A 21,234-nucleotide genomic window follows, 5' to 3' on the forward strand; every position below is an offset into this window, starting at 1 on the left:
TTATGACCCAAAATAAAAGGGAGACTAGTTAATGTGGGGTCGCTTTCTTAATTGAAGGGTAAATTGATTTTGATTTTGATCCAGTCATAGCATGCCGGCCCTCTCGTACAATCCTAAATCGCCGCCACATGCTCCTCTCCCTCTTCTCCATTGCAAAACCACCTCCTCTCATGTCCAGCATCTCCATTCCAAAACCACCATCTCGCCTCTCCCACTTCTCCATTGCAAAACCACCTCCTCTCCTCTCCATCATCTCCATTCGAAAACCACCGTCTCGCCTCTCCCTCCTCTCCATTGCAAAACCACCCCCTCTCCTCTCCATCATCTCCATTCGAAAACCACCGTCTCGCCTCTTCCTCTTCTCCATTGCAAGACCACCGTCTCTCCTCCCATCTTCCAAAGCTAGCACCGGACCACTCAAAAGGACATCTATGGAGAGGATGCAGCAGTGAATCAAGCAGATCACTGGCGGCGACCAGGCAAAGTTAGCCAGGTTGAATGAGATCCTTACTTTGTTTGATAATGAGTGGAAGATTATAGGACGGTGAGGGCCATGTGGCAATGTATGCGAAAGAGCGAGATGGCGGCGATGTACTCCTCGGTGGCAGTCACGCCATAGTCCTTCGAGTTCATTGAGTATCTCCTCTGGGTGATGGAGCAGACAGATTCGCCCGAGGCGAAAGTCAGGTGGAGGTGGTAGGTGTACAGGTCAATGGTTGAGCACCCAGAGGATAATGAATCGGTCGAGTATCGTGTGTCGTTCATGAGGGTGCAGAGCCAGCCGGAGCCACAGGAGTATTCGTTTCTCCCACAGCAAGAGGAGGCCGGATGGCGTGACGTCACTTCCCCGCCGTTTTCCACGGTTCCCTCGACTCTCGCCGCATTTCAATGGCGGCGGTAGGGTTTAAGGTAAGCTTTGCACTAACCTAATCTTCGATCTGCTCATGCTTACAATCAGTGTGACAGCTAATGAAAATCATGCTTACAATCAGTCTACGAGTACTCTGCCAATCACCCTAAAATAGCTCTGGACCTTTGGGTCAAAGTTGTGACACTGTACAAATAAAGAAAAATAGATTGGTGCTTCTTTCAGAAAAGAGTACTCCCTAGAAAACTGTCAATATAAGCTACCAGTATTTGGTTAGAGGATTTGCTGCCGATAAAGCTCCGTCCACAGAGAGCGCCACACATCCCACTGGTGGTGGTGGATGCCAATGCGTGCATGGAGCATGGTTGGTGTCGGTAATGTTTACTTGGCACAACTCGCACTCTGCATATATGCCAGTTCCATCCGCACATTTGTGCAGTTCCACCAAAATGCAGCCAAATAACCCTATTTGCACAGATAATGAAAAAGCGTGATTACATTATAGTGAAACTAGTTGATGAAACATACACTGATAAATAGAAGAAAATATTGCGATAGTATCATAGTATGCCATGCTGCGAGGGCGAGATGGGCCCTGCGACGCCTCATACTGGAAATCGACCCAATTCTCCCCGATACACCTTCTGCCAGTGATGAACATCAGTGTGCGGTGGTAGTACAAGGAGGGGCCTTGAGACATTCCAATCTCTATTTTTGTGCAGATCAACTAAAATTAAGCACCCCAGTTTGCAGAAATGCTTAAACATTAACAATGGGACTAGTTGATGAAACATATACTAACAAAGAGAAGCACTTTCGTTATCTACATTGGAAATGAAATGATAGAGGACACTCGTTCTATTTTAACTGTATTATTACTTCATTTTATCAGTGGCACTTGGGTCGAGCAGGTGGAAAACGAGGTGTATCGTGCATCGCAAGGATGGAGGCCGGGGGTGCTTAGACTGGGATGCTGAAGCTGGTTCTATCTTCCCCCCTGATGTTTCTGTGGTAGCATTTGGGTTGTAATCCAAACTTGGTCGACCTGGTGCTGCATCCCCCTACCTGCATAGCTTATGTGGAGAACCTGTCTCCTGCTAGTACTCAATCCATTCTAGTAGTAGTTGCATAACTACGCGTTTAAACTGAGTTGTTGTCGGATAATGGTTCTCTATGGTAGGGTTTCTTTAATGAAATCAGAGGAAACCCGCTCTTTCGATATATAAAAAAAATCAGTGGCACTAGGGGTGCCAAAACATTGCCTCAAATTAATAGTGCCACTAGATTAAGGTGCAAAATAATAACATTACTGCTTTATCATGGTAGTGCCAAAATAGTAGCACAAGAGCAGACTCAATAGTCAGGATCTTTAGCAAACGATCAGACCAAAAAGGAACATACCTCGTGATGGGAACCATATCTGCAGTCAACACCATCATAGAAGGGATGACACTGGTCACCAACATGGATGATTCAATTCATGGGACCTTTTGGTGCAGTTCACCTAAAATGAAGCAATTTCCCATGAGCTAGCAACTTCTTCTTCATTTTTTAAGAAAAGGGCTCCAGCCCCTGTTCTATTTCCATCAGAAAACGAAACCCACAGAGCTTCTTCTTCATTAGTTGCAATAAAATTGAGTAATATCAAGGTTGGTTGTGAAGCTCCTAGAATGTTCAACTATAATTTGGATATCATTTGTGCAATTCAACTAAGATCAAGCGTGAAATGTATATCTCTGTTTGCATAAAAAAGGTGGAAAGGAGGGTGACTAACAAGTGATGGAACATACATCAAATGAAAAGAAGCATGTTCCTTATCTGAATGGCTATCCTACAAGGACAGTAGCAATTTCTAAAGCAGCAGCATTGCTAGATATTAGTGTGGGCATTAGGATTAACTATGACAACCGTTAGATACGACATTACTTTAATGGTGCCATTGCTTCATTTTACCAGCAACATTACATTAACAGCTGCTACGGAGTTGGTATTTTAACTGCATTTCTAACAAAAAGAAGCAACTTATCTTAATGGGAAATTTACTAGGACATGAAAAAAGTGCCATTGATTCATATTACCCGAGGCATTACATTGAAAACAACATTGGTTTAACGTGTCCTTACTTTTACCAGTGCGACAGCTACATTTTACCAGTGGCATTACATAAGAGTGGCTCGGGGCAACAAACATCAGAACATGATATCTGGGTTGGTCCCATTTTTGTTCACTATAGCCTCCTTATATTGTGTGAGGCTAGCAAATCTAGTGCTGGACTTACTCTGTTGACTTGTCCCCCGGTCCCAACTTTCTTTGCTTTTTCAACCAATAGATCAGGTTTATATTGAGTTTGTACTGCGTTTCCCTTTATTTCCCTATTAGACCAAGAGACCAGTTGGATAGCCAGTCTCTGCTACTTTTCGTCCCCATTATTTCCTCTTTCGACCAAGTCCTAGATTCAGGTAACAGATCTTACCCCACCCCCACCCACTTTCTTCCTTGTTTGAACCAAGTAGTACCAGATTCAAGTGCATGAACTAGTTTTACCTGTTAACAGTCAAAATTTAGGTGGCTTTTGAACAGCCGATCGATCCTATCTACGAGGGGGGCTGGGAAATAGTAAAAGATACAAATGCAGCGACGTTAGGAGCTCGGGAAGTAGAGCAAGGCCGGTTTCGAAGGAAGTTATACCTGACGGTCGCCGAGATGTCGCTAGGTGGGCGGCGGGACGCCGGATCTGCCCACACTACGGCAGCGAGGAAGAAGGGGTCGGAGGCCCTCCCTAGCGAGCGGTGCTTGGGAGAGAACGGCAAGGCACGTTGATCGGGACGCGCCGATAGTGTGTAAGAGCCATCGCCGAGGACGACCGCGTGGACGTTGCAGCTTCTCACCTCCCCCAGCGGAGAGGATCCGGCTGGATCTGTGACCAGCGGTGAGCAGAGAGAGAGTGTGGCCACCGCTATCGTGTTTAGATCTGGAGAGGACGAGACAGTGTCAAGAGAGCAACACTAGCAAGCAAGCGCGGAGCCTCCTGTCTATATAGTAGAGTACTAGTTTTCTTTTGTCTACAAGATCTGGCTTGACCTCGTCAATGACTATCGAGAAGTCTTCATGCACGTGCCCCGGAGGCGCAGTTGTCATCATTTTGATCTGAAGCACGGGATTAAAACTTATAATACAAAAAATGCCACATGACAAGAAACCATAACCTCACTGCCCAAAGGAAACAACATGAATCTCGACGGATGATATGTCTCCAACGTATCTATAATTTTTGATTGCTCCATGCTATTATATTATCCATCTTGAATGTTTTATATGCATTTATATGCTACTTTACATGATTTTTGGGACTAGCCTATTAACCTAGAGCCCAGTGCCATTTTCTGTTTTTTCCTTGTTTTTGAGTGTTACAGAAAAGGAATACCAAACGGAGTCCAATTGACGTGCCAATTTTTGATGATTTTTTATGGACCAAAAGAAGCCCCCGGAGTAAAAGAGTTGGGCCAGAAGAGGCCCGAGCCATCCACGAGGGTGGAGGACGCGCCCTACCCCCCCTTGGCGCGCCCCTGCCTCGTGGATGACTCGGAAACCCCCCTGACGTGAGACCGCAAGCCTCTATATCCACCAAAAACCAATCGGACCCTGTTCCGGCACCCTGCCGGAGGGGGGAATCAACACCGGTGGCCATCTTCATCATCCCGACGCTCTCCATGACAAGGAGGGAGTAGTTCACCCTCGGGGCTGATGGTATGTACTAGTAGCTATGTGTTTGATCTCTCTCTCTCTCTCTCTCTCTCTCTCTCGTGTTCTTGATATGGCACGATCTTGATGTATCGCGAGCTTTGCTATTATAGTTGGATCTTATTATGTTTCTCCCCTCTATCTTCTTGTAATGGATTGAGTTTTCCCTTTGAAGTTATCTTATTGGATTGAGTCTTTAAGGATTTGAGAACACTTGATGTATGTCTTGTGTGGGATACCCGTGGTGACAATGGGGTATTCTATTGATTCACTTGCACTACTGCAGAACCGGGCTATAGCACCGGTTCGTAAGGCCCTTTAGTGCAGGTTTTGTAACAGGAACTAAAGGGTGGGGACTAAAGCCCCCCCTTTAGTACCGGTTCTGCACAAACCGCCGCTAAAGGGCCACCACGTGGCACGAGCCAGCGCCGGGGGCGGGGAGCCCTTTAGTATCGGTTGGTAATAGCAACCGGTACTAAAATGTTTGGGGGGTTTTGGATTCATGATTTCGTTTTCCATTAATTTTGTGTTTTCCATTTAATTCTTTTTCGTTTGCTGGTATTTTACGATACTACATATTGTACACGTTATGCATATATATAAATAGAATTTCTGGTAGAACCGATCATATATATATATATATCATCGAATGTCTCACAACTACCATTATTCACACATACACATGTATATATATACAATTAGGTATATATAAAATTTCTCCTACATGTTGCCTTCGGAGCCGGTGGCATTTGCCTTGGTGCCTTCGGAGCACGATGATAATTGGGAGTGGTAGCGGGTAATGGAATTCTCCTTTGGGATCTATGACCTGGTCGAGCAAAAATCCCGCTATTTCCTCTTGAAGTTCTCGTATGCGTGCTACCTCTTGAGCATGCGTTGGTTTTCCCTTGAAGAGGAAAGGGTGATGCAGCAAAGTAGCGTAATTATTTCCCTCGGTTTTTGAGAACCAATGTATCAATCCAGTAGGAGGCTACACGCAAATCCCTCGTACCTTCACAAACAAATAAGAACCTTGCAACCAACGCGATAAAGGGGTTGTCAATCCCTTCACGGCCACTTGCAAAAGTGAGATATGATAGAGATAATAAATATTTTTGGTATTTTTATGATATAGATTGGAAAGTAAAGATTGCAAAATAAAATAAATCAGAAACTTATATGATGGAAAATAGACCCGGGGGCCATAGGTTTCACTAGTGGCTTCCCTCAAGATAGCATAAGTATTACGGTGGGTGAACAAATTACTATCGAGCACTTGATAGAAGAGCGCATAGTTATGAGAATATCTAGGCATGATCATGTATATAGGCATCATGTCAGTGACAAGTAGATCAAAACAATTCTGCATCTACTACTATTACTCCACACATCGACAGCTATCCAGCATGCATCTAGAGTACTAAGTTCATAAGAACAGAGTAACGCATTAAGCAAGATGACATGATGTAGAGGGATAAACTCAATTTATATGATATAAACCCCATCTTTTTATCCTCGATGGCAACAATACAATACGTGCCCTTCTGCCCCTGCCGTCACTGGAAAAGGACACCGAAAGATTGAACCCAAAAGCTAAGCACTTCTCCCATGCAAGAAAGATCAATCTAGTAGGCCAAACCAAACTGATAATTCGAAGAGACTTGCAAAGATAAAAAATCATACATAAAAGAATTCAGAGGAGATTCAAATATTGTTCATAGACAATCTTTATCATAAACCCACAATTCGTCGGATCTCGACAAACACACCGCAAAAAGAATTACATCGAATAGATCTCCAAGAAGATCGAGGAGAACTTTGTATTGAGAATCAAAGAGAGAGAAGAAGCAATCTAGCTAATAACTATGGACCCGAAGGTCTGTGGTAAACTACTCACACTTCATCGGAGAGGCTATGGTGTTGATGTAGAAGCCCTCCGTGACCGATTCCCCCTCCGGCGGAGCGCCGGAAAAGGCCCCAAGATGGGATCTCACGGGTACAGAAGGTCGCAGCGGTGGAAATAGGGTTTCGTGGTGCTCCTGGATGTTTTCAGGGTATATGAGTATATATAGGCGAAGGAAGTCGGTCAGGGGAGCCACGAGGGGCCGACGAGGGTGGGGGCCGCGCCCTCCTACCTCGTGGCCGCCTCGTTTCTTTCTTGACGTCCACTCCAAGTCTCATGGATTGCGTTTGTTCCAAAAATAACTCTCCCGAAGGTTTCGTTCCGTTTGGACTCCATTTGATATTCCTTTTCTACGAAACACTGAAATAGGCAAAAAAACAGCAATTTGGACTGGGCCTTCGGTTAATAGGTTAGTCCCAAAAAATAATATAAAAATGCATAGTTAAGCCCATTAAACATCCAAAACGGATAATATAATAGCATGGAACAATAAAAAATTAGAGATACGTTGGTGACGTATCAAGCATCCCCAAGCTTAATTCCTGCTCGTCCTCGAGTAGGTAAATGATAAAAACAGAAATTTTGATGTGGAATGCTACCTAGCATATTTCTCAAAGTAATTTTCTTTATTGTGGCATGAATGTTCAGATCCAAAAGATTCAAGATAAAAGTTTAATATTGACATAAAAAGAGTAATACTTCAAGCATACTAATAAAGTAATCATGTCTTATCAAAATAACATAGCCAAAGAAATCTTATCCCTACAAAATCATATAGTTTGGCCATGCTTTATTTTCGTCACACAAAATTCTCCCATCATGCACAACCCCGGTTTCAGCCAAGCAATTGGTTCATACTTTTTAACGCGCTTCAGCTTTTTCAACCCTCACGCAATACATGAGCGTAAGCCATGGATATAGCACTATGGGTGGAGTAGAGTATGATGATAGGGATTATGTGAGAGAACAAAAAAGGAGAAAGTCTCACATTTACCCGGCTAATCAACGGGCTATGGAGATGCCCAGCAATTGATGTCAATATGAGGAGTAGGGATTGCCATGCAACGGATGCACTAGAGCTATAAATTTATGGAAGCCCATCAAAAAGAAACTAAGTGGGTGTGCATCCAACTTGCTTGCTCACGAAGACCTAGGGCAATTTGAGGAAGCCCATGATTGGAATATACAAGCCAAGTTCTATAATAAAAAATTCCCACTAGTATATGAAAGTAACAAAATAGGAGACTCTCTATCATGAATATCATGGTGCTAATTTGAAGCACAAGTGTGGTAAAAGGATAGTAACATTGTCCCTTCTCTCTTTTTCTATCATTTTTTGGGGCTTCTTTGGCCTCTTTTTTTTATTTGGGCTTCTTTGGCCTCTTTTATTTTTCATAAAGTCCGGAGACTCATCCCGACTTTTGGGGGAATCATTGCTTCCATCATCCTTTCCTCACATGGGACAATGCTCTAATAATGGAAATCATCACACTTCTATTTATTTACAACTCAAGAATTACAACTCAATACTTCGGACAATATATGACTCTATGTGAATGCCTCCGGCGGTGTACGGGGATATGCAATGAATCAAGAGTGACATGTATGAAAGAATTATAAAGGTGGATTTTCCACAAATACGATGTCAACTACATGATCATGCAAAAGCAATATGAAAATGATGGAGCGTGTCATAATAAACGGAACGGTGGAAAGTTGCATGGCAACATATCTCGGAATGGCTATGGAAATGCCATAATAGGTAGGTATGGTGGCTGTTTTGAGGAAGATATAAGGAGGTTTATGTGTGATAGAGTGTACCGTATCACGGGGTTTGGATGCACCGGAGAAGTTTGCACCAACTCTCAAGGTGAGAAAGGGCAATGCACGGTACCGTAGAGGCTAGCAAATTGCGGAAAGGTAAGAGTGCGTATAATCCATGGACTCACATTAGTCATAAAGAACTCATATGCTTATTGCAAAAGTTTATTAGCCCTCGAAGAAAAGTACTAATACGCATGCTCCTAGGGGAAGGGTTGGTAGGAGTTAACCATCACGCGATCCCGACCTCCACTCATAAGGAAGGCAATCAAAGAACACCCCATGCTTCAAATTTGTCACACAACGTTTACCATACGTGCATGCTATGGGACTTGCCAACTTTAACACAAGTATTTCTCAATTTCATAATTACCCAACTAGCATGACTCTAACATTACCACCTTTATATCTCAAAACAATTATCAAGTATCAAATTTATCATAGTATTCAATGCACTGTATATGAAAGTTTTTATTATACCCAACTTTAATGCCCATCATATTAGGACTAATTTTATAACCAAAGAAAATACCATGTGTTCTAAAAGACTCTCAAAATAATATAAGTGAAGCATGAGAGATCAATAATTTCTAGAAAATAAAACCACCGCCGTGCTCTAAAAAGATATAAGTGAAGTACTGGAGCATAATTATCTAGCTCAAAAGATATAAGTGAAGCACATAGAGTCTAATAAATTCCGATTCATGTGTGTCTCTCCAAAAGGTCTGTACAGAAAGGATGATTGTGGTAAACTAAAAATCAAGGACTCAAATCATACAAGACGCTCCAAGCAAAACACATATCATGTGGTGAATAAAAATATAGCATCAAGTAAAGTTACCGATGGACGAAGACGAAAGAGGGGACGCCTTCCGGGGCATCCCCAAGCTTAGGCTTTTGGTTGTCCTTGAATTTTACCTTGGGTTGCCTTGGGCATCCCCAAGCTTAGGCTCTTTCCACTCCTTATTCCATAATCCATCAAATCTTTACCCAAAAACTTGAAAACTTCACAACACAAAACTCAACATACCACCACTTTAAGGGACTGTAATGAACTCATTATTTATTTATATTGGTGTTAATCCTACTGTATTCCAACTTCTCTATGGTTCATACCCCCTGATACTAGCCATAGATTCATCAAAATAAGCAAACAAGACACGAAAAACAGAATCTGTCAAAAACAGAACAGTCTGTAGTAATCTGTTACTTTCGAATAATTCTCGAACTCCAAAAATTCTAAAATAAAATGGTGGACGTGAGGAATTGGTCTATTAATCATCTGCAAAAATAATTAACCTAAAAGCACTCTCCAGTAAAAAATGGAAGCTAATCTCGTGAGCGCTAAAGTTTCTGTTTTTCACAGCAAGATCATAAAGACTTCACCCAAGTCTTCCCAAAGGTTCTACTTGGCACAAACACTAATTAAAACATAAAACCACATCTAATAGGAGGCTAGATGAATTATTTATTGAATAATAGCAAGGAAAAATATTGAATTGTCACCCAACAAGTACTTTTCTTTAAAGCCTTTTTAGCTAGGCATTGATAATTTTAATGATGCTCACATGAAAGACAAGAATTGAAGCGCAAAGAGAGCATCATGAAACATGTGACAAATACATCTAAGTCTAACATACTTCCTATGATAGGCATATTATAAGCAAGCAAATTTGCAAGGCAAGCAAAAACTAGCATATGCAAGGAAGAAGAAAGAGACGATAGCAATCTCGACATGACGAGAGGTAATTTAGTAAGATAAAAATTTCTATGACCATATTTTCCTCTCTCATAATAATTACATGTAGGATCATAGGCAAATTCAACAAAATAGCTATCACATAACATATTCTCAACAGGATCCACATGCATGTGAAGTTGACACTCTTCCAAATAGTGGGATTATCATTAACTAAAGTCATGAGCTCTCCAAACCCACTTTTATAAAAAGATATCATAAGATTGAACAAACTCCAAATATGTCGGATCTAAAGTCGACACTCTTCCAAACCCACTTTCAAAATTATTGCAAACACTATTATCGATCTCATATTCATCATGGGGTTTAAATAAATTTTCAAGATTATAAGAAGAATCACCCCAATCATGATCATTACAACAAGTAGTAGACATAGCAAAACTAGCATCCCCAAGCTTAGGGTTTCACATATTATTAGAACAATTGACATCAAGAGAATTTATAGTAAAATCATTGGAATCATGCTTTTTATTCAAGGAGTTATCGTGAATCTCTTCATAAATTTCTTCATCACAATTTTTAGATTCACGAATTTCAAGCAAAACCTCATAAAGATAGTCTACTACACTCAAATCACTAGAATTTGGTTCATCATAATTGGATCTCAAAAAAGATTGGCAAGCGGATGAGGATCCATAGATCTTAGGTTCTCTGTTTAGCAATAAAGAAACAACTATTCCAACCAAACTAGCAAACGAGCCAAGTAAGACATTAAAGCAAACGAAAAGACGAACAAAATAAGGGCGAATAAAACGGAAAGAGTGAAGTGGGGGAGAGGAAAACGAGAGGCAAATGGAAAATAATGTAATACGAGGGATAAGAGTTTGTGATGGGTACTTGGTATGTCTTGACTAATGCGTAGACCTCCCCGGCAATGGCACCAAAAATCATTCTTGCTACCTCTTGAGCATGCGTTGGTTTTCCCTAGAAGAGGAAAGGGTGATGCAGCAAAGTAGCATAAGTATTTCCCTTAGTTTTTGAGAACCAAGGTATCAATCCAGTAGGAGGCTATACGCAAATCCCTTGTACCTGCACAAACAAATAAGAACCTTGCAACCAACGCGATAAAGGGGTTGTCAATCCCTTCACGGCCACTTGCAAAAGTGAGATCTAATAGAGATAATAAATATTTTTGGTATTTTTATGAATAGATTGGAAAGTAAAGATTGCAAAATAAAATAGATCGGAAACTTATATGATGGAAATATACCCGGGGGCCATAGGTTTCACTAGTGGCTTCTCTCAAGATAGCATAAGTATTACGGTGGGTGAACAAATTACTGCCGAGCAATTCATAGAAAAGCGCATAGTTATGAGAATATCCAGGCATGATCATGTATATAGGCATCACCTCCGCGACAAGTAGATCGCAATGATTCTGCATCTACTACTATTACTCCACACATCGACCACTATCCAGCAAGCAGCTAGAAGATTAAGTTCATAAGAACAGAGTAACGCATTAAGCAAGATGACATGATGTAGAGGGATAAACTAAATCAATATGATATAAACCCCATCTTTTTATCCTCGATGGCAACAATACAATACGTGCCTTGCTGCCCCTACTGTCACTAGGAAAGGACACCGCAAGATTGAACCCAAAGCTAAGAACTTCTCCCATTGCAAGAAAGATCAATCTAGTAGGCCAAACCAAACTGATAATTCGAAGAGACTTCCAAAGATAACAAATCATACATAAAAGAATTTAGAGGAGATTCAAATATTGTTCATAGATAATCTTTATCATAAACCCACAATTCATCGGATCTCGACAAACACACCGCAAAAATAATTACATCGAATAGATCTCCAAGAAGATCGAGGAGAACTTTGTATTGAGAATCAAAGAAAGAGAAGAAGCCATCTAGATAATAACTATGGACCCAAAGGTCTGTGGTAAACTACTCACACTTCATCGGAGAGGCTATGGTGTTGATGTAGAAGCCCTCCGTGATTGATTCCCCCATAGGCGGAGCGCCGGAAAAGGCCCCAAGATGGGATCTCACGGGTACAGAAGGTTGCAGTGGTGGAAATAGGGTTTCGTGGTGCTCCTGGATGTTTTCAGGGTATGTGAGTATATATAGGCGAAGGAAGTCGGTAAGGGGAGCCACAAGGGTCCCACGAGGGTGGGGGCGCGCCTACCCCCCGGGCACGCCCTCCCACCTCATGGCAGCCTCGTTTCTTTCTTGACGTCCACTCCAGGTCTCCTGGATTGCGTTTGTTCCAAAAATAACTCTCCCGAAGGTTTCATTTCGTTTGGACTCCGTTTGATATTCCTTTTCTACGAAACACTGAAATAGGCAAAAAACAGCAATTTGGACTGGGCCTCCAGTTAATAGGTTAGTCCCAAAAAATAATATAAAAGTGCATAGTAACGCCCATTAAACCTCCAAAACGGATAATATAATAGCATGGAATAATCAAAAATTATAGATACGTTGGAGACGTAACAATGTGCTCCGTTGGTAGGAGCTGCTCCTGGACCTCTTTGAACTGCTAAGAAGATCTGTATGCATGTGTATTAGTTGTGTGACTAGATATCGATAATGATGTAAAAATTGTGAATAGTGTTCTGGCAAACGCACCCATAGCTGTCTATCAAATTTGCTCCTTTCGGACGCCATCATGCGAATGTTCTCGCAAACGTAGTGTGCACACACTTCAGTTCCCGGCGCCTGCTTTAGGGCCTTTACGAGAATATAATTTAATCAGATAATAATTAATCAAGAATAATAATCAATGGTATTAAAACAAGAATTAAAGAGATGGTTGCTTACCTTGGGTCGAAACCAATACAGCTTATTTCGCCATTGGCCTGGAGTCATGTTGATGAACTTTTCCCAAGCCCTGCTCACCGGCAAAGAAAATGAATAAAGGAGTTATTAAATAGTTGATATCAGGAAATGACGAACTAAAGAGGCCGAGATATAGTTAATAATGATTGAAATTACCTGTTTGTTGGAAATATGCCCTAGAGGCAATAATAAAATGGTTATTATTATATTTCCTTGTTCATGATAATTGTCTATTGTTCATGCTATAATTGTGTTATCCGGAAATCGTAATACATGTGTGAACACATGGACCATAACATGTCCCTAGTGAGCCTCTAGTTGACTAGCTCGTTGATCAATAGATGGTTACGGTTTCCTGACCATGGACATTGGATGTCATTGATAACGGGATCACGTCATTAGGAGAATGATGTGATGGACAAGACCCAATCCTAAGTATAGCACTAGATCGTGTAGTTCGTTTGCTAAAGCTTTTCTAATGTCAAGTATCATTTCCTTAGACCATGAGATCGTGCAACTCCCGGATACCGTAGGAATGTTTGGGTGTACAAAACATCACAACGTAACTGGGTGGCTATAAAGGTGCCCTACAGGTATCTCCGAAAGTGTCTGTTGGGTTGGCACGGATGGAGACTGGGATTTGTCAATCCGTATGACGGAGAGGTATCTCTGGGCCCACTCGGTAATGCATCATCATAATGAGCTCAATGTGACTAAGTAGTTAGTCACGGGATCATGCATTACGAAACGAGTACATTGACTTGCCGGTAACGAGATTGAACGAGGTATTGGGATACCGACGATCGAATCTCGGGCAAGTAACGTACCGATTGACAAAGGGAATTGTGTACGGGATTGCTTGAATCCTCGACATCGTGGTTCATCCGATGAGATCATCGTGGAACGTGTGGGAGCCAACATGGGTATCCAGATCCCGCTATTGGTTATAGGCAAGAGAGGTGTCTCGGTCATGTCTGCATGATTCCCGAACCCGTAGGGTCTACACACTTAAGGTTCGGTGACGCTAGAGTTGTAGAGATATTAGTATGCGGTTAAACAAAAGTTCTTCGGAGTCCCGGATGAGATCCCGGACGTCACGATGAGTTCCGGAAAGGTCCGGAGGTAAATATTTATATATAGGAAGTCCAGTTTCGGCCACCGGGAAAGTTTCGGGGGTCACCGGTATTGTACCGGGACCACCGGAAGGGTCCCGGGGGTCCACTGGGTGGGGCCACCTATCCCGGAGGGCCCCATGGGTTGAAGTGGCGTGGGAACCAGCCCCTGGTGGGCTGGTGCGCCCCACCCAAGGGCCCAAGGTTCCTAGGGTTGGAAACACTAGGGGGTCGTTGCCCCCCCGAGGGGGCATGCGCCCCCTGGTTGGAAACCCTAAGGGGGCCGTTGCCCCCCGAGGGGCCGCCTCCCCCCCTCTAGATGGGATCTCCAAGGGGGGCATGCGCCCCCTAGCCCCTATATATAGTGGAGGGGAGGGAGGGCAGCCGCACCCTAAGCCCTAATGCCTCTCTCTCCCTCCCGTGACACCTCTTCCTCCTCCAGTAGCGCTTGGCGAAGCCCTGCTGGAATCCCGCTGCTTCCACCACCACGCTGTCGTGCTGCTGGATCTCCATCAACTTCTCCTTCCCCCTTGCTGGATCAAGAAGGAGGAGACGTCTCCGCTCCGTACGTGTGTTGAACACGGAGGTGCCGTCCGTTCAACGCTAGGATCATCGGTGATTTGGATCACGACGAGTACGACTCCGTCAACCCCGTTCTCTTGAACTCTTCCGCTCGCGATCTACAAGGGTATGTAGATGCACTCCTCCCCTCTCGTTGCTAGTATACTCCATAGATTGATCTTGGTGATGCGTAGAAATTTTTTAATTTCTGCAACGATCCCCAACAGTGGCATCATGAGCTAGGTCTATGCGTAGTTTCTATGCACGAGTAGAACACAAGTTGTTGTGGGCATCGATTTTGTCAATTTACTTGCCATTACTAGTCTTATCTTGATTCGGCGGCATCGTGGGATGAAGCGGCCCGGACCGACCTTACACGTACGCTTACGTGAGACAGGTTCCACCGACTAACATGCACTAGTTGCATAAGGTGGCTAGCGGGTGTCTGTCTCTCCCACTTTAGTCGGATCGGATTCGATGAAAAGGTTCCTTATTAAGGGTAAATAGAAATTGGCATATCACATTGTGGTTTTGGCATAGGTAAGAAACGTTCTTGCTAGAAACCTATAGCAGCCACGTTAAAATTTGCAACAACAGTTAGAGGACGTCTAACTTGTTTTTGCAGCATGTGTCATGTGATGTGATATGGCCAGAAGAATGTGATGAATGATATATGTGATGTATGAGATTGATCATGTTGTTGTAATAGGAATCACGACTTGCATGTCGATGAGTATGACAACCGACAGGAGCCATAGGAGTTGTCTTAATTTATTTATGACCTGCGTGTCAACTGGAACGTCATGTAATTACTTTACTTTATTGCTAACCGTTAGCTACAGTAGTAGAAGTAATAGTTGGCGAGACAACTTCATGAAGACACGATGATGGAGATCATGGTGTCATGCTGGTGACGATGATGATCATGGCGCCCCGAAGATGGAGATCAAAAGGAGCAAAATGATATTGGCCATATCATGTCACTATTTGATTGCATGTGATGTTTATCATGTTTTACATCTTATTTACTTAGAACGACGGTAGCATAAATAAGATGATCCCTCGCTAAAATTTCAATAAAGTGTCCCCCCTAACTGTGCACCGTTGGGAAGGCTCGTTGTTCCGAAGCACCACGTGATGATCGGGTGTGATAGGTTCTAACGTTCGCATACAACGGGTGTAAGCCAGATTTACACCCGCAATACACTTAGGTTGACTTGATGAGCCTAGCATGTATAAACATGGCCTCGGAACACAAGAGACCGAAAGGTCGAACATGAGTCGTATAGCAGATACGATCAACATGAAGATGTTCACCGATGATGACTAGTCCGTCTCACGTGATGATCGGACACGGCCTAGTTGACTCGGATCATGTATCACTTAGATGACTAGAGGGATGTCTGTCTGAGTGGGAGTTCATTAATAATTTGTTTAAATGAACTTAATTATCATGAACTTAGTCTAAAATCTTTACAATATGTCTTGTAGATCAAATGGCCCACGCTAATGTCAACCTCAACTTCAACGCGTTCCTAGAGAAAACCAAGCTGAAAGACGATGGTAGCAACTATACGGACTGGGTCCGGAACTTGAGGATCATCCTCATAGCTGCCAAGAAAGCATATGTCCTTGAAGCACCGCTAGGTGAAGAACCCATCCCAGCAAACCAAGACGTTATGAACATCTGGAAAACACGTGTTGATGATTACTCCCTGGTTCAGTGCGGCATGCTTTACCGCTTAGAACCGGGGCTCCAAAAGCTTTTCGAGCAGCACAAAGCATATGAGATGTTCCAAGAGCTGAAAATGGTTTTCCAAGCTCATGCCCGGGTCGAGAGATATGAAGTCTCCGACAAGTTCTATAGTTGTAAGATGGAGGAGAATAATTCCGTCAGCGAACACATACTCAAAATGTCTGGGTTGCACAACCGCTTGTCTCAGCTGGGAGTTAATCTCCCGGATGACGCGGTTTTTGACAGAATCCTTCAGTCGCTTCCACCTAGCTACAAGAGCTTTGTGATGAACTTCAATATGTAGGGGATGGGAAAGACCATTCCTAAGGTATATTCAATGCTGAAATCAGCGGAGGTGGAGATCAAAAAGGAACATCAAGTGTTGATGGTGAATAAAACCACTAAGTTCAAGAAAGGCAAGGGTAAGAAGAACTTCAAGAAAGACGGCAAGGGAGTTGTCGCGCCCGGTAAGCAAGCTGCGAGGAAGAAGACAAAGAATGGACCCAAGCCTGAGACTGAGTGCTTTTATTGCAAGGGAAACGGTCACTGGAAGCGGAACTGCCCCAAGTACTTACCAAATAAGAAGGCCGGCAATACCAAAGGTATATGTGATATACATGTTATTGATGTGTACCTAATCAGCGCTCGTAGTAGCTCCTGGGTATTTGATACCGGTGCGGTTGCTCATATTTGTTACTCAAAGCAGGAGCTGCGGAATAAGCGGAGACTGGCGAAGGACGAGGTGACGATGCGCGTCGGGAATGGTTCCAAGGTCGATGTGTTCGCCGTCGGCACGCTGCCTCTATATTTACCTACGGGATTAGTTTTAAACCTCAATAATTGTTATTTAGTGCCAGCTTTGCGCATGAACATTGTATCTGGATCTCGTTTGATGCGAGATGGCTACTCATTTAAATCCGAGAATAATGGTTGTTCTATTTATATGAGAGATATGTTTTATGGTCATGCCCCGCTGTTCAATGGTTTATTCTTAATGAATCTCGAACGTAATGTTACACATATTCATAGTGTGAATGCCAAGAAATGTAAGGTTGATAATGATGGTCCCACATACTTGTGGCACTGCCGCCTTGGTCACATTGGTGTCAAACGCATGAAGAAACTCCATGCAGATGGACTTTTGGAGTCTCTTGATTATGAATCATTTGACACGTGCGAACCATGCCTCATGGGAAAAATGACCAAGACCCCGTTCTCCGGAACAGTGGAGCGAGCAACCAACTTATTGGAAATCATACATACTGATGTGTGTGGTCCAACGAGCGTTGAGGCTCGCGGTGGCTATCGTTATGTTCTCACCCTCACTGATGACTTGAGTAGATATAGGTATGTCTACTTAATGAAACACAAGTCTGAGACATTTGAAAATTAAGGAATTTCAGAGTAAGGTTGAAAATCAACGTGACAGGAAAATAAAGTTCTTACGATCAGATCGTGGAGGGGAATATTTGAGTCACGAATTTGGCACACACTTAAGGAAATGTGGAATTGTTTCACAACTCACGCCGCCTGGAACACCTCAGCGTAATGGTGTGTCCGAACGTCGTAATCGCACTCTATTGGATATGGTGCGATCTATGATGTCTCTTACCTATCTACCGCTATCATTTTGGGGTTATGCTTTAGAGACTGCCGCATTCACTTTAAATAGGGCTCCGTCGAAATCCGTTGAGACGACACCGTATGCATTATGGTTTGGAAAGAAACCTAAGCTGTCATTTCTGAAAGTTTGGGGATGCGATGCTTATGTCAAGAAACTTCAACCTGAAAAGCTCGAACGCAAGTCGGAAAAATGCGTCTTCATAGGATACCCTAAGGAAACCATTGGGTATACCTTCTACCTCAGATCCGAAGGCAAGATCTTCGTTCCCAAGAACGGGTCCTTTCTGGAGAAAGAGTTTCTCTCGAAAGAAGTAAGTGGGAGGAAAGTGGAACTTGATGAGATGAGCCCTCTCGAACCAGAAAGTAGCGCAACACAAGAAAATGTTTCTGTGGTGCCTGCACCGACTAGAGAGGAAGTTAATGATGATGATCATGATCAAGTTACCACTGAACTTCGTAGGTCCACAAGGACACGTTCCGCACCAGAGTGGTACAACAACCCTGTCATGGAAATCATGTTGTTGGACAACGGTGAACCTTCGAACTATGAAGAAGCAATGGCGGGCCCAGATTCCAACAAATGGCTTGAAGCCATGCAATCCGAGATAGGATCCATGTATGGAAACAAAGTATGGACTTTGACAGACTTGCCCGATGATCGGCGAGCGATAGAAAATAAATGGATCTTTAAGAAGAAGACGGACGCGGATGGAAATGTTACCATCTATAAAGCTCGACTTGTCGCTAAGGGTTATCGACAAGTTCAAGGAGTTGACTACGATGAGACCTTCTCACCCGTAGCGAAGCCGAAGTCCGTCCGAATCATGTTAGCAATTGCCGCATTCTACGATTATGAAATATGGCAAATGGACATCAAAACGGCATTCCTTAACGGCTTCCTTAAGGAAGAATTGTATATGATGCAGCCGGAAGGTTTTGTCGATCCTAAGAATGCTGACAAGGTATGCAAGATCCAGCGCTCAATCTATGGGCTGGTGCAGGCATCTCGGAGTTGGAACATTCGCTTTAATGAGATGATCAAAGCGTTTGGGTTTACACAGACTTATGGACAAGCATGTGTTTACAAGAAAGTGAGTGGGAGCTCCGTAGCATGTCTCATATTATATGTTGATGACATACTATTGATGGGAAATGATATAGAATTCTTGGAAAGCATAAAGGCCTACTTCAATAAGTGTTTTTCAATGAAGGACCTTGGAGAAGCTGCTTACATATTAGGCATCAAGATCTATAGAGATAGATCAAGACGCCTCATAGGTCTTTCACAAAGCACATACCTTGACAAGATATTGAAGAAGTTCAATATGGATCAGTCCAAGAAGGGTTCTTGCCTTATTGCAAGGTGTGAGATTGAGCACGGCTCAATGCCCGACCACGGCAGAAGATAAAGAAAAGATGAGTGTCATCCCCTATGCCTCGGCCATAGGGTCTATTATGTATGCCATGATGTGTACCAGACCTGATGTAAACCTTGCCGTAAGTTTGGTAGGAAGGTACCAAAGTAATCCCGGCATGGAACACTGGACATCGGTCAAGAACATCCTGAAGTACCTGAAAAGGACTAAGGATATGTTTCTCGTGTATGGAGGTGACGAAGAGCTCATCGTAAAAGGTTACGTCGATGCTAGCTTCGACACAGATCTGGATTACTCTAAGTCACAAACCAGATACATGTATATTTTGAATGGTGGGGCAGTCAGCTGGTGCAGTTGCAAGCAAAGCGTCGTGGCAGGATCTACATGTGAAGCGGAGTACATGGCAGCCTCGGAGGCAGCACATGAATCAATCTGGATGAAGGAGTTCATTGCCGACCAAGGAGTTACTCCCAATGCATCGGGGCCGATGACTCTCTTCTGTGACAACACTGGAGCTATTGCCCTTGCCAAGGAGCCCAGGTTTCACAAGAAGACCAGGCACATCAAGCGTCGCATCAACTCGATTCGTGAAAATGTTCAAAATGGAGACATAGATATTTGTAAAGTGCATACGGATTTGAATGTCGTAGATCCGTTGACTAAACCTCTTCCACGGGCGAAACATGATCAACACCAGAACTCTATGGGTGTACGATTCATCACAATGTAACTAGATTATTGACTCTAGTGCAAGTGGGAGAATGTTGGAAATATGCCCTAGAGGCAATAATAAAATGGTTATTATTATATTTCCTTGTTCATGATAATTGCCTATTGTTCATGCTATAATTGTGTTATCCGGAAATCGGAATACATGTGTGAACACATAGACCATAACATGTCCCTAGTGAGCCTCTAGTTGACTAGCTCGTTGATCAATAGATGGTTACGGTTTCCTGACCATGGACATTGGATGTCATTGATAACGGGATCACGTCATTAGGAGAATGATGTGATGGACAAGACCCAATCCTAAGCATAGCACTAGATCATGTAGTTCGTTTGCTAAAGCTTTTCTAATGTCAAGTATAATTTCCTTAGACCATGAGATCGTGCAACTCCCGGATACCGTAGGAATGCTTTGGGTGTACCAAACGTCACAACGTAACTGGTGGCTATAAAGGTGCACTACAGGTATCTCCGAAAGTGTCTGTTGGGTTGGCACGGATCGAGACTGGGATTTGTCACTCCGTACGACGGAGAGGTATCTCTGGGCCCACTCGGTAATGCATCATCATAATGAGCTCAATGTGACTAAATAGTTAGTCACGGGATCATGCATTACGGAACAATTAAAGTGACTTGCCGGTAACGAGATTGAATGAGGTATTGGGATACCGACGATCGAATCTCGGGCAAGTAACGTACCGATTGACAAAGGGAATTGTGTACGGGATTGCTTGAATCCTCGACATCGTGGTTCATCCGATGAGATCATCGTGGAACGTGTGGGAGCCAACATGGGTATCCAGATCCCGCTGTTGGTTATTGGCTAGAGAGGTGTCTCGGTCATGTCTGCATGATTCCCGAACCCGTAGGGTCTACACGCTTAAGGTTCGGTGACCCTAGAGTTGTAGAGATATTTGTATGCGGTTAACCGAAAGTTGTTCGGAGTCCTGTATGAGATCCCGGACGTCACGAGGAGTTCCGGAATGGTCCGGAGGTAAATATTTATATATAGGAAGTTCAGTTTCGGCCACCGGGAGAGTTTCGGGGGTCATCGGTATTGTACCGGGACCACCGGAAGGGTTCCGGGGGTCCACTGGGTGGGGCCACCTATCCCGAAGGGCCCCATGGGCTGAAGTGGTGTGGGAACCAGCCCCTGGTGGGCTGGTGCGCCCCACCCAACGGCCCAAGGCGCCTAAGGTTGGAAAACCTAG

The sequence above is a fragment of the Triticum aestivum genome, chromosome 7D, assembly GCF_018294505.1.
Source record: "Triticum aestivum cultivar Chinese Spring chromosome 7D, IWGSC CS RefSeq v2.1, whole genome shotgun sequence".
In the NCBI taxonomy this organism is placed as follows: domain Eukaryota; kingdom Viridiplantae; phylum Streptophyta; class Magnoliopsida; order Poales; family Poaceae; genus Triticum; species Triticum aestivum.